At 51.7% G+C, this 12053-nt stretch overlaps 1 pseudogene; it reads left to right on the top strand.

The window, feature by feature from the left end:
* Window positions 1–11553, top strand: part of LOC130024577 (vacuolar protein sorting-associated protein 33A-like) — a 174966-nt pseudogene extending 163413 nt beyond the window's left edge.
* Window positions 11554–12053: the final 500 nt, after the last annotated feature.

Genomic DNA, 12053 nt, shown 5'->3' with positions numbered 1-12053 from the left:
CAGTCTCCAAAGCTTGGTGGATTCGTCTGGATTTTCTATAAAGTGTATAACTTTTGGGACTAAGTCCATTTCCTGCCTCTGTTTGTCCCTGTGAAAATCGTTTGACAAGCAGTGGTTGCTTTTCCCTTCCCCTCCTGCACAAAGTTCCAAAACAAAATACTTTTTGTAGTTCTTTGAATTGTATTGAAAACTAGTTTTTGAATGCATCCCTTCTAGGACAGAGTGATGGATTTTATAGTAGAAGAATTGAAGGGGGGGGAAAAATCTTATGCCCCAATGTCAAGATCCAACTGTACTTACACGTTCTGGGGAGCTGTCAGGAATCATTTCAGACGGCACTTCAAAAATCAACTCGGCTGATAGTAGAATGGGTAGGGTGCTGCCTTGTACTCGGCCAACCTGGGGTTGATCCCCAGCATCCCGTCCTCCGGCCCTGCCAGGAGTGATCCCTGAACACAGAACCCTGAGCGAGACCCGAACACCAGCAGGTGTGGGGCCCCCATCCACAAAATAGGCAGGTAGTTATGTTGACGCTAAGAAGCTAACTGTGTCTGAGCCTCTCCATCCTGAGTCTGTGTGTGTGTGTGTGTGTGTGTGTGTGAGTGTGTGCGCGTGCGCATATACACGCGTGTGCAGGTAAGACTACTCTGCCATTTTCATTTCTGGTATTTAGGCCACATGAAGTGCTTGGCTTGCGTGTGCCTGCTTGATCTCATTCTTGTTTCCATTCTTTCCCGCTTTTTGTTTCTGCAGTCCTTAACTTGCTTATTAAGCTCGGCCAAAGAAGAGATGGAGCTGATGTCAGAGGATCGCAGGGCCCTGAGGTCAGAGAATGAATTGCTGGCGAAGGAGAAGCTCTGTCTGAAGTCCGAGAGAGGGTGGTTTCAATTGAAACTCAGAGAAGCGGAGGCCAAAAACTCTTCGCTGCGGGAAGAGCAGAGGAAGCTCTGGCTCTTGAACCAAGCGATTCGCATGGATAAGGAGAAGGTTACCGAGGCCAGGTGGGCCGCGGAGAAGCTCTGCCAGCAGGAGCGGCTGGATCGAGAAGCCCTCGAGGCGGAGAAAGAGAAAGTTCTGGTAGAGGGCAGGGCGGTGCAGGAGGAGCTCCAGAGGGTGGGCGCGGAGAAGGACGCACTGCAGGTCGCCAAGCTGGGGCTGCAGGCCCTGGTGGAGGAGCTGCAGATGAGCAAGAGCAGCCTGGTGGCCGAGTGTAACAAAGGCCTGGAGGAGAGGGGCCAGCTGGAGGAGCATGTCAAGAAGCTGGTTCTGGAGAACCTATCCCTGGCCAAGGACAAGGACAACATCATCCAGAAGCTGCAGTGCTCCTACGAGGAGCTGGCTCGGGATCAGAAGTCGCTGGTGCAAGAGATCGAGGAGCTCACGGCTGAGAAGGAGGAGGCCGCCCGCGTGGAGTCGGCCCTGCGTGAGCAGCTGAACAGCCTTGGCTCTGAGAAGGAGCTGCTGGGCCAGAAGGTCACGAAGCTCCAGCGGCAGCTGCACTGGCTGCTGAAAGACCAGGCGCTGCTGGAGGCGCAGCAGACCGAGCTGCTGGCCGAGCGGGAGGCGTCCCTGCAGGCCCTGGCCTCCCTGGAGGACACCAGGAACACCAATGCGATGATGCACAGTAAGGTGGGTGATGGTAGTGACCAGGGCTGTGTAGGCCCGGCCTCAGCCCTGAGAGAAACCATATCCTGGGCCATAGTGATAGCACAGCGGGGAGGGCGTTTGACTTACACACCGAATTCCCAGGTTCAATCCCCGGCATCCCATATGGTCCCCTGAGCACCGCCAGGAGTAATTCCTGAGTGCAGTTGTAGGTGAGCCAGTGCCCTCTGAACTCACAGCCCCACTTTCCCGGGCTCGAGTGACTGCTGACAGCCTGAGCTGTTCCACCCTAGCCAGGAGTGATCCCTGAGCACAGAGCCAGGGTTTATTCCCTACCCCAACGGGTGTGGCCCCCAAACAAACCAAACTGACTACCCACAAAGGTTCTAGATAAGCATGTATACATACACAGACATGTACATATGTATATATGTGTGTATGCTTCAAAAGAGTCGGGGAATATCTACCATTTGAAATATCCGAGAATGATGCCGGAGCAATAGCATCGCAGGTAGGCTGTTTGCCTTGCACAAGGCCAACCCAGGTTCCATCCCCGGCATCCCATATGGTCCCCGAAGCACCGCCAGGAGTACTTCCTGGGTGCAGAGCCTGGAGTCACTCCTGAGCAACGCCGGATTGTGACCCCAAAACCCCCTCCCCAAATTAATTGATTCATTAAAATAACAGAAGCCAAAAAGAGGGAAGCTGAGGAAGAAGGGGCTGTGCTCCCCTGGCGCCCATGAGAACCAGGGGCCGCGCACATGCTGCCGGAACCCCACCCCCACACGCTCCCAGCACAAGAGGTGATGCTTAAGGAGTGAGAGGCCCCATGGACAAGGACACATCCCTTCAATCAAGGGGTCATGTCCTTGCCAGAGCCCTCCAATGCCCTTCCTCTTGCTGCTCTCCCAGAACCTGGGCTTCGGGCTCCCATCAAATTGGCAAATCTTCACTTTGCCAGAGTCGAACACCACTTTGGAGGGCTTCTTCCCTGCCAGGAAGATTCAGTCGCAAACGGAAACGCCCACCAGCATGTGGCTTTTCCAGCCTCTTTGCGCATGCTCTAGGCCCAGAGCTGGGGGAGTCTGGTCCTCTGGGCTGCCTTCCTGCTTCTTGCTCCTGTCAAGGGAGACAGCTGGGTGTGGTCCTCCGGGGTTTGCACACTTGGCTGCAGTCCGGTGCCCGCACCTACCATCACCAGGCTCGGGTCTGGCCTGCAGCAGGAGTCAGCCTTGGGGCCTCCTTGATGTCTCTCCTTCCCCAACCCCACTTCCATCCCACCCGGGTCTGCAGCGCTTTATCGTTTGAATCCTCTCCGAGGAAGGGGACTATCTGGGTCCCAGTGCCCTGAGGGGTTCCCGCACACCCTCACTTCCTGCACTTCTGTACTTAACAGCCGGTGGCCCTGGAGGGCACTTGTGGGCTGAAGTGAACTTTGCATGTGGGCTGTGCAGGTGGACCCTGTATGGGTTTGTTGGGAACTGAACATTTCCATGTTTTCTTTTGTTTTGTTTTCAGCTGGAGGAAGAGAGATCTGCGTTTCTTGGCTCTAGTGTGGGATGGCCTGGGCACTCTCAGAGACTGGCCATCAGAACTTGCCCTGAGGGAGAAAAAGAATCAGTCTGTTTTTCTGGTTTTATTTACACTTCCTTTGGGGGCCACACCTGGCGATACTCCAGGCTTCCTCCTGGCTCTGCACTCAGGAATCACTCCTGGCTGCTCTCCGGTGGCCCCTATAGGATGCCAGGGATCAAACCTGGGTTGGCTGCGTGCGAGGCAAGCACCTTTCCCGCTGTGCTATCACTCAGACCCAACGCGCCTGCCAGTTTTCAAGTGAAACATGAATGTTTGTGCTTACAGTCATGCTTGCTTTTGTAAAGTGGGATTTCCCCCCGCCCCATTCATTTGAAAGAAGTGAGTTTGTCTTTGTAGGAGAGGGAAGACCCCTCTTGACTCCCTGCTCTGAGAAGAACCGAGGGGTACCAGCATCTCCTCCTGGGGTCTTCCCTGGGCACCCGGGAGCTTGCGCTCAGGAAGGGAAAGGGGAGCTCTGGCTGACTCCAACCCTGGGGCGGGGACTGGAAGCGGGGCCCAGCCTCCTCTGTTGCGGGCTCCCATGGCTCCCGCAGATGGCTCACCGTCTCACGCTCTCCTTGAACACAGATTGATTTCCTGAATTCCGTGATTGTGGACCTCCAAAGAAAGAATCAGGACCTCAACATGAAAGTGGAGATGATGTCCGAGGCGGCTCTCAAAGGGAACGGGGACGACCTCAACAATTACGACAACAAAAACTTCGGCCCGGCCACCTCATTCTCTGCACTCTGCAGAAATCTCCAGCAGTTCCTGGATTAGATAGCAAGCTACTTGTGAAACACCTACAATAACCAATTTACTGTCTTTACAAAGTTTACATTTTTCCACTGTGGTTTTAGATGAATGTATGATGAGAAATTCAACATTAATAATTTTGGATTTTCGTATCAGAAAAAAATAAATGAAAGCCCTGAACCATCAGAAGTTTATCATCCAGTCTGAATCTCTTTATGTTCATTTGAATGTTTTCTAGTTCTGTAAAACGTGATAAATAATGTACCATCAGGGCTACATGGATTATAAGAACTTCTATAATTGTATATATGCTTTTGATGTATTTTCCTCTGGAGATTATCAAGTGTCTCACCAGTGAAAGATCGTAATCCATTGACATTTTGAGTAATAAACACGATTGAAATTGTTTCACAAACTATGTAAAGCAGTATTAAAATTAGAGCAAACAATGTTCTTTATCTACTTGAATAAAATTATTTCCTTTTTGCGAGTGATAACTGATTATTCTCCGGTTTATTTATAAAAGATTTTTGGCTAGCAATCAAGAACTATAGAGTCAAAGAAGTCAAAGAGTTTCTACAATGGAATTCTGATACACCAATTTCTTTTTGTTTCTTTATGTTTGTGCCACACCTGGTGATGTCTTAGGGCTTATTCATGGCTCTGCACTCAGGAATCACTCCTGACAGTGCTTGGGCAGACTATACGGAACGTCAGGGATTGAAGCCAGATTGGCCAAAGCACATGCCCTCCCAGCTGAACTATTGCTCTGTGCCTGTATACCATTTTCTTAAAAGTGTTTATCTTGGGATAAAGAGGTAGTACAGTGAGTAGGTTTCTTATCTTGCATGTGGCTGATCTGGGTTCAATCGCAGGAATCCCATCCAGTCATCTGTGCCCCGGCAGGAGCAATCGCTAAGTGCAGAGGCAGGAGTAAACCGTAAGAAGCACTGGGTTGGGGGTATGGTGCCACCAGCAGGTCTCTCTGTACCTGTGAGGTGAGTGCATCAGCAGTCCAGGTACCCCCAAATTGCTGCTGTGCCTTGGGCCAGACCCCAAAAACGTGGGGCAGAGTTTACCAAGAAAGTAAACAGGCAAAAGTTAGGTAGGTGGGAGACACAGACACAAACCACCTCCAGTCCAGCTATATAATTGGAGGCATGGCCTCTCTGGTTCCTGATTGAACTGCTTAACGGCCATGATCCCAGAGACTCAGAAACAAATCTCGAAACCCAAGAGCTTTTGGCAGAAATGTGTCCAGTCCCTGAAGTAAGTTATAGGCACTGGGCCACCCCAGGTGGGAATAGATTTCGTGCCTTGGCCCGTTCCCCCTGGCAGCCCGCTGGCCGCCATCCTCCAGAGGCCACTGGACAGTCAGGTTTGGGCTCACAGTGACGAGACACGTAGGGCCTCACGGGATGTGGGTGGAGCTGGCCCTTTCCTCCCCAACGAGACCCCAAGTCGTCACCCACAAACGGCCTCTCTGGCTGCTGATTTCATCTTGGAACCCAGCAGGTTTTGGCAAGAAATTCCTCCAGATTAAATGGTTAAAATGGTGGAATTTCAAAATCGCGCAGCCACTACTGCAGCCACGCGATGTCATATGTTATTCATAACCAGGAGTAGAAAACAAATTGTCTACTGTTGCCTTTACAGCAGATCTGAGCACCAAATAATAATGGTGGGTCCGGTGTCAAAATATTGAATGTAATCAAAGCAGAGAGAGTAATATGGAAATTATCTCCTCTACAGGTAGGGGGAGGGTGTGGGATGGGTCTATACTGGGGTTTTTGGTGGTGGAGAATGGGCCCTGATGAAAGTACGGGTGTTTCATTTTATGACCAAGACTTAAACGCGAAAGCTTTGTAACTGCTCTCATGGTGATTCAATCAATAAAATTATAAAAAATGAAAAGAAAACCACTGGGTGAGGTTTAAAAGCAAAAAAAACCCCAAAACAAACAAAACCTTTCTTGCATTATTGCAAAGCTTCCTAGTCAATATACCTTAAAATGAATGCCTTCAGTGATTCTTCACAAAACAAAAATGAAGGACACCAAGCAGTACAAACGCCGTCAATCCATAAAGTCTGGGAAAGAACTGGACATTGCTATATTATTAACCCAAAATGAACAGAACCAAATATGCTTATAAGCACCAACTCCTGTACGTTTGAAGCACATGTCCTCACGTTGAGATTTCTGGAAAAAGAACTTGAGTAGGACCGTTACTTTCAGCCTTCATAATACCCAATAGCAGTCCTTGACCTTAGAATCTATGGTAGGGAATTCAAACGGTCTATACATGAATCATGGTTACTTTGCAGGATATCCAAATATTATTACATCGTACTGTGAGTATTCTGTAATACTACGTTGTACGTAAGTAAACTGTAGATTGGAGAGAGAGCCCTGGGGCAAGGCTGATGCCTAGCAAGCAGCAAACCCAGATTCTTTTCCCTGGCACTTCATAGGGTCCCCAGTATCCCCTCCAGGAGTGATGCCTGAGCAGAGCCCAGAGGAGCCTCAGCACTGCTGGATATGATTCCCAAGTTCCTTCACAAATATAAGTAAGCACCCATTTTGTGGAATATGATATATATGGTCACGGTCCTCCCGTTGTTCATTGATTTGCTTGAGCGGGTCCAGTAACGTCTCCATCGTGAGACTTGTTGTTACTGTGTTTGGCATATTGAATATGTCAAGGGTAGCTTGCCAGACTTTGCCTTGCGGGCGAGATACTCTCGGTAGCTTGCCAGGCTCTCCGAGAGGGGCGGAGGAATCGAACTCGGGTCGGCCATGTTGGCTGCGTGCAAGGCAAACGCCCTACCCGCTGTGCTATGGCTCCAGCCCATAATACACACACACACACACACACACACACACACGAGATTGATATCCAAGGCTAGAAAAATGGAGGCCAGGAGGCCTTGTCAATGATTGGAATAAACCACACGTGTAGGGGACAGAGGATGCTTAGGATAGAGTAGGGACCAGTATGGCAATAATGGTTGTGATGTAGGCAGGTAGATAGGGAAAGGCCCTTTTCAATGAAACAAAGTTTCATGGAAGAAGAATTCTAGGAATGAGCCACCTTGTGGATACAGAAAGCAAAGGCCCACTGTATAGCTTGGACCCAGGAAACGTTTTACACTTGATTTGCTATTGTTGAGGTCTCAGGGTATACGAGCGTTAGCTTTTGTGGCTTCAAGGCACAGTTTGCTGAGCTCCACATCCCTGGCAGGGACCATGCAGTGTCAGGTGTGGCCTGCGTGGGCCCTGGGCTCCCTCCCGTCCACATGGTCTCCCAGTGCTGCAGGATGTGGCTGTCGCAGTACCTGGACCCACCAACCTGCCTTTTCTATTTTCCTGTGGCTGTGGGATCTGGTTATAGCCTAATTCGTTTTGTGTCCATTTCTCACACTAAAAATTAAGTTGGGGGAGCCGGAGTGATAGCACAGCAGGTAAGGCGCTTACCTTGCATGCAGCTGACCTGGACTCACTCCCCAGCCTTCCATGTGGTCCCGGTGCATGCCAGGAGTGATCCCTGAGTGCCAGGCCAGGAGGAAAGCCGGGGCACTGCCTTGCACGTGATTCAAACATGCCCTGGGCAACCCAAAGACCCAAATTCTTAAAAATGCACTCTTGGCAACCAGGGCTGGAGCTGGGGCACATTGTGTGTGTGGGGGGGGCGTGGGAGGGTGGGTGGCCTGGGTGCATTCCCAGCACTGCTTTGGCTGTGTCTGGGGCATGCCCCGTGTGTGTGTGTGTGTGTGTGTGTGTGTGTGTGCGTGTGTGTGTGTGTGTGTGCATGTATCTGTGTGTGTGCGTGTGCGCACACGCACACACACAGGTGTGCGAGGCCCTGAGTGCTGTCCCCAGTACTGTCGTGACCTTCTCCCCTCCCTCAGGAAAGGCACAATGTCAAGACGGTGGCCGAGATCAAGCAGATTGTCTCCCAGCTACCCCACATGCAGGTGACACGGGGCTCCCTGGCCAACCACACCTCCATCGCTGAGCTCATCAGGGACGTAACGAGTGAGTGCCCTGTCCCGGGCTCAGGCTCAGGGTGTGTCACTGGCTCCCTGCTACTTCTGGGGGGGCCCCCCGGCTACTTTTTCACTTGTGCATTGTTCCCTGTGCCAGCCGCTGTGTCCTCACAGAAATGTTCCGAGTGTGACTGTTGGGTTCTGCGGGGTCAGGTGGTGCAGCAGGACTCTCCCAGGCTCTGGGTGGCGCCAGCACTGCTTCGCCAGACCTGGCAATACTTGCTGAGGTTGGTTTCAGTCTGATGTGGCGAGGAGCTGGAGTTGGAGCGGTACTGCAGTGCCTGGCACACAGCCGGCCCGGGTTGGATCCTGGAGTCCCATATGGTCTCCGAAGCCTGCCAGGAGTGATCCCTGAGCACCACCGGGAGGGGCCCCCAGTGTAACCAAAGTAAAATGCCCTTGGGAAATTGCTTTAATTAGTGTGAAGGGGAAGCTGCTAGGGCCCAGCCCTAGGGCTCTGTGTCTAGGCGCACCTCGGGGCACAGGCCGTCAGCCTCTCTGTTCTGGAATATGCCTTCCTGGTGATGACTTAAACTTGGTACTTGCTTGCTACTTTGCATGCCTCTGGGAGAAATGAGCATTTATCCCACTTCTGAGTTGCTCGTGTGTTAATTATGTTTCAGCGTCTGAAGACTTCTTTGATATGTTAACCGTCGAGCAGGAGTTTATGTCTGGAATAGACACTGATCAGGTACGTGAACACTAAAACTGTTTTAGCCGATAGTTAACGAGATTGGCAAACAGAACTCGAGGTAGGAAAGGAATCGCTTTGATTCCTGTGTCTGGCCTAAATAAATACCTGTCAGAACAGTGCAAAATGTGCGGAAAGAGATTCTGCCAAGGGATAGGTTTCTGTTGACCGGGCGTGGTGTGTGTGTGTGTGTGTGTGTGTGTGTGTGTGTGTGTGTGTGTGTGCGCGCGCATGTGTTCCATTGCTGTTTGCTGTCCTCAGAGAAACAAGACCCAGCCCTGAAGCCCAAGACTATTGAAGCCCATCAGGGATTATTTAAGAGCATGGGTTATATGATCCCTTTTCCTGTCTGCCTGTCAATAAATCCCGCATTCTCACTTGCAGCAAGCAAGCGCCCAAATTCCCCACAGTCCCTGCTACTTTACTGATGCTGCTCAGGTGTCGCTGACAAGTGGGACAGTTGCACCCGCCCGTAGCCCCTGGAGCTTAGGTTGTCCAGGGAGTGTGGGCAGGAGCGTGAGCCAATCTCCAGCCTCTCCTTGATTGGGCCTCTCAGGGGCCAGGGAACGCCCAGGACTGCAGGCCCAGACCCGGCTCTCACACATGAATCTGCCACGACTCTAGGTCAACAGTTACATGGAGGACTGCATCGCCCAGAAGCATCCACTCATCAAGGTGCTCAGGCTCATTTGCCTGCAGTCGGTGTGCAACAGTGGGGTCAAGCAGAAGGTTCTGGATTATTACAAAAGAGAAATTCTCCAGGTCAGTGTTTCTAAGTGACTCATTTGCCAAGGAAGAAATTTATTAAAAATGTAGTTGGCCTTGCATGTGCCCACCTGGGCTCGATCCCCGGCACCCATATGGGTTCCCTGAGCCCCACCAGCACTGATCCCTGAGCACAGGAAGTGGGGGGGGGCGGGCAAAAGCAAACAAAACAAAGGAGACATCTGGACAATAGCACGTCAGGAGGTGTGGTTGGCCTCCTTTTCTTACTCAGTTATTTCAGTACACTGTCATCTATCTTCCTTACGTTGGGCCCATGCATTCTGACTTTAAAGTGAAAATCTGGGGTCCAAAGAGCTAGAAAGGGGCTGGAGCAATAGCACAGCGGGTAGGGCGTTTGCCTTGCACGCAGCCGACCCTGGTTCGATTCCCAGCATCCCATACGTTTTCCTGAGCACCGCCAGGAGTGATTCCTGAGTGCAAATCCAGGAGTAACCCCTGAGGATCGCCGGGTGTGACCTGAAAAGCAAAACAAACAAACAAACAAAAAAAAACAAACAAACCAAGAGCTAGAAAGGGGTAAGGCACTTGTCTTGCATGCTGCCGGCTATGACTCAAAATCAATAGTATCAAAATGAGAATGAAAATGTTCGCTCCCTCTTCGGAAGTGGGAGATCTAGCAGGCTCCCCAACTTCTCTGGCAGACATACGGCTACGAGCACATCCTGACGTTACAGAACCTGGAGAAGGCCGGGCTGCTGCGGCCCCAGCAGTGGGGCAGGAACAGCTACCCCACCATCCGGAAGACCCTGCGCCTCTGGATGGACGATGTGAATGAGCAGGTGAGCCGAGTCTTCGTGCACACGCATGCACATGCACGCCATCTAATAGGCGAGCTGAGCCTTCACGCACATGCATGCGGACCAACATACACACACAGACACATACATAGACATACACACACACATTTCCCCAGTGGTGTGGCATCCTGCTGGTGGGAAGGCGCTGCCGTTGCAGAAGCCAGGACTGAGAGGGGCTTTTTGGGGGATGCTCTTTGAAAATGGGGGCTGGGGGGTGGGAAACGGGGGCCCTTGTCTACTTAGGCCTCAGGGCGGGGGAGGCTGGTCTGGACTCAAGGAAGCCTCTGGTCAGGGAAAAGGCCAGCCTCAAGTAAGAGGATTGGGGACCAACACAACTGACTCACTGTGGGCAGTTGGGGCTGCTGGACTCAGAGTCACTGTGAGAGAGGGGGGGTTTCAGACTGGGGGTGACTGTGATGCTGGGGGCTGTCACTCTCACCCTTGGGAGATTTGGGCTTGGCTGTGCCCTGGGGCCTCGCCCCCTGGAAGAATGCCTGAGAGTACCTTGGCTGGGCTTAGAGCTCTCCACATTCCCTCCCCCCTGTGGGCCAAGTTTCTATAGGAGAAGTTTCTCACCAAATCGATGAACAGTTTTTCTTCTGTGGGGGTCGGATGGAATCTTTCCCGGGCAGACAGTTGAATGTTCAGACCCAGCGGTGCTGGGGTTTGGCCACGCACATGCCCTCTGCACGTGCTGCCGGGCACTGGCACCTTCCAGCACACAGGGTTACCAAGCAGCTTTCTGAGATTGGTTTGAGACAGGACTCAGGGCCAGGAGAGGTGAGGGCAGAGCCATGCGTCAGCTCTGCACCACCAGGTCTGATCCATAAAGCTGTAAGGGCGGGGGTGGGAGAGAGAGAGAGAGAGAGAAGGAGAGAAGAGAGAGATTGGGAAATTGGGTAGAGGGTGGAGATGGCAGGGCTGAGCAGGGTAGGCTGGAGCACACTGTGTTCCTCCCCAAAGTCAAATCCAGGATGGCAGCGTGGAGGACGTTTGCCTTTAATGCAGCCAACCCAGGTTGTGATCCCTGAGTGCAGCACCAGGAGGGAGCCCTGAGCACCGCAGGGTATGGCCTCCGCCGAAACAAACAAACAAAAAGAGATCCCATGGCCCATTGGCAGAGAGGAGTTGGTTGACTCCAGGTGTCGCTCTCGAATCCCCCGCAGAACCCCACGGACATCTCGGCTATGCCTCCCTCAGCATGCGGCTGGCCAGCTGCTCTCCCAGCCTGGTTGGCGCAGAATCGAGGAATTTCTGCACATCCTCCCAGGTCCCCACTTCGAGGAGTGGCAGCCGCTGCCCAGGTGCCTGCAGAAGAAATGTAGGTTTGTGAGTGATTTTGTTTTCGTGACCCGCCTTTCCCCTTGATTGAGTCTTGGCAAGACCTGAAGACTCTTTTCTTACATTCTCATTTTTGAAATAAAATTGCTTACATTTTTCATTCAAACTCTTGAGGTTCTGCAGTGTGACCTCAGGGCTGGGTGCAGGGTGTGCGGGAAATTCTGTTTCTCCCACACGCCCGTCCCAGCCTGTTTCCTACTGGTTATTTTCAGCACATATTTATTTGTTTGCTTTGCTTTGGTTTTTGCTTGGGGCTTCACCTGGTGATGCTCAGGGATTACTCTTGGTGGTCCCCAGCGGTCCATATTTGACTCTTTGATGCCTGGGAAGCACCTTCGCACTATACTATCTGTGGGGTCCCCGGGACATTTTCTTTTATAAATGTTGTCTTTTTCTGAAAGGTGGATTTTTGTTTACAAATATGATTTTATATGTTTTGTTTACTATCTTTATGA

This window comes from Sorex fumeus, unplaced genomic scaffold (genome assembly GCF_029834395.1).
Source record: "Sorex fumeus unplaced genomic scaffold, SorFum_2.1 ptg000029l, whole genome shotgun sequence".
NCBI classification, from domain to species: domain Eukaryota; kingdom Metazoa; phylum Chordata; class Mammalia; order Eulipotyphla; family Soricidae; genus Sorex; species Sorex fumeus.
Note: the sequence above shows the minus strand (reverse complement) of the source record. Positions and strands in the feature narration are given on the sequence as shown.